Here is a 3,172-nt window from a genome sequence, read left to right on the forward strand (position 1 = left end):
GCTGAACATTACTGTCTGAGAACTCCACTGATTCTTTAAGCACTTTTTATTTATGGCCTCCACGATTGGCATAAGGGGATTCCAAACTATTTTGTTCCTTGCACTAACCCAGCTGGTATTTCTGACACATTCAGGCACCTGACACAAACCATTCCAATGATATAAAGGTAATAATTTCAAGGGGCAGCAAGATCTCCCATCTGCACAAGTGTCAGTCAGAACAGCATGCAATGTTTTTAGCCAAATAAGCTGACTATAAAGAGAGCTAACTTGGTGAAAGCTACAGCTATGGAATGCAGAAATCAAAGAGAGAATAAAGGCTTAAGTGCAGAAAGGTGGTTACGTGTGCCAATGGGAACCACCATTATTTAACAAGGAAGGATTTAAGGGTCTACATTTCATTCAGTTACACAATCAGATTAATTTCAACGAGCTAGTTAAGGATCAAAATTCCAATCACAACTTCTGAGAATTATCTTGCCCTAACAAGCTCAAAGACTAAAACTGCTATTCTACAGGTAGTTCAGATAACAAGATAATCTTAAAAGCCTTGAAAAAATGAAGTAGCATTGGCAAAGGAAGAGAACACATTCTACACCACTTTTTAATGGAGATCAGAGGCTTTTAGGTCTCATTAGACAGTCTCAGGAACCTTTCTATAAAATATTAGTTATTATGCACACTTGTGTGCATTAACACATCTGTTAACACACCCTTACCAATTTGATGATAATCCTACACAAACTTACATGTAAATTTAGACAAAAAAAGTAGGATCAATAATTGTATATCCAGCTTGAAATAAATATAAATAAGCATTTGAAGATTTTGAAATAATTTTGGTTTTGCTTTTCCCAAGAACAAACCAAGAGTTTTTAAGGAAATAATATAGACTATTATGCTATGAGCAGCCTCAACAAAAATAAAGCAATGATTTTGTTTTCAGCTCTTCAAACCCTCTTAGAAGCCAGTGAATAAAATCTGAATATTTTGTACTTGAATTTAAATCATCTCAAGATTCCTCTAGTTTTTGCAAAAACTCTCTAACCACAAGCCCATTTCCAGACCTGTGAAACAAAACATTTACAGAAACAAAATAAAGCTAACCAAACACACCTTCTTAGAGAGGTTATTTTCATTTGCATTTCAGCAGTACACACATGCACGTATCACCCATGTTCAAAGACTTTTTACATGTCTGCTGATGAGCAAATTCTGTCCACACTTACATAAATGGCTATTCAGGATGCATATCTCATCTCTCTTCTTTTCAAACGGGAAAGAAAACAAGACAACAAACAACTGTAAAAAGAACTTCTCGCTGCTAACACAACTGTCAAACCCCACAGCTAGGCTATTTGCTAAAGCTTTTGAGTGGAAAGAGGTCTGTCTAACCAAACTAAGGTTTGTCTCTGCCTAGGCACACAAAGCTTAACAGATCTTGCTAATATCTTCTGTGTTACCTAGGGTGGGTTGAAGAACTTCTTGTTATACTCTTCCCAAGTATTACAGAAATGTTACTGGCACCTAAACAAAGACTGAGAAGTCCCAGACATTTTGTACATACTCGATTTAGGAATTACATTTCACAGTAAATAACCTTAAAAACCTGGTCACTTCTGGAAAATTTTAACTACTTGCATAAAACCCAGTAGCTCTCAGGAGATTCAGAGCTTGCTAAGGGAAGCACATTTACAGGATGTGAGATATTCTGACAAGTCAGTTTCGTCCTTTCCTTGAAGTAACAACAGAAACCAATAGCCCAAACAGTCTCTGCTGAACTGTCAGAATATCTGATGCTAAAATGGAAGGTATAAGATTAATTCTTCCTCAGAAGCCAATGTAAACACCCTAAGGGAGGTCCTGAAACACAGTGATCCATGCTGCTATGCAACATACAGGAAGACCCTCACTCTAGACTGCACCTGCACCCAATTTTGAAAAATACTCAAGTATATGAAAGTGCATACAAAACACTTTTCTATAACCACCATGGATCCATAACCTCATCTGATCTAAATACCAAGATTACTATATATGTCTGTAACACCTTCCAGTTTAGGCAGTATCCAGGGTGAAAAGTCTGGCAAAAGTCAATACAGTACCAAAAAACAAAGCTACCTGGCTGCCACACAAATATACCTACAGTTCTCCTTGCCTATAAACTCTGCCATCTGAGAGTAACGCACATCCAAGGAGTGACACACCAATATTCCTTGAACTAACTTTACCCTGGTTAATTAAATGCTTCAGATAGGTCTCAAGAGCAATGAAAACACACAGCTTAGTTGCAAAACACGTACCAGTTGATTTAAGAACATTTGGTGGAGAAAGAACACATAATAAGCCAAATTTTCACAAATTTGTAGCAAAACAATTAAACTTTACAACAAAGTTATAGGGTAAGTAACACCTATTCAGTATTAAGAAAATTTGTTCACAAACTTTGGTATAAAAAAAAAGTAATATACTCAAAAGAAACATGCTTAGTAACAAGTAACCTGTGAAACACTACTGGTTAAAAAAGTTACATACTCTTAAACAGATATTCAACATTCAAGGATCAGCCACTAAAAACATGATAAAAGCCAGTAATGTTGTTAAGGGACTATGAGGGGAAAATAAAGACCAGCCCCAATCAGCAGTGTTGCTGACTGATTTCATAGTTGAATGCGTAAAAGAGTTTGTGAGAATATTATTCCCTAATGAACCAAGTAAGTTTACTCCTGACTCCCACTGTATTTACCACTTGCCACTACCACAATTCCTAAGCTACACACCTGAATCTGAGTAAAACAGCTCACTCCTAACTGCTCCTCAGTTTTTCAACAGCACTTGCTGCAACTGCACAACAGTGCTAGAGCACCTCAGAGAAAGCAAATCCTACACAGAGCGTGTCTAGTGATGATCAAGTCAATAGAGGTAACTAGCAAATAAAAATTAAAAAAAAAAGCTGAAGTATTAAACACACAGAAACATACCTACCCACACCTGGACTACAGCCACAAACATTCCCAGAGGTGTTAGGCTGGAATCACAAGCCCACCCCGAGCCCACGCGGTGCGGGGGGAACCAGAGAGGTGAGTGGGGGCCCTGGGGTAACGCCCTTCACACCTGTGCTCACGCACACACACAGCAGAGGAGGGAGGCCGCCGGTGCCCTCACGAACCGC

The sequence above is a fragment of the Chaetura pelagica genome, unplaced genomic scaffold (genome assembly GCF_000747805.2).
Source record: "Chaetura pelagica isolate M959 unplaced genomic scaffold, ChaPel_1.0 scaffold242, whole genome shotgun sequence".
NCBI classification, from domain to species: domain Eukaryota; kingdom Metazoa; phylum Chordata; class Aves; order Apodiformes; family Apodidae; genus Chaetura; species Chaetura pelagica.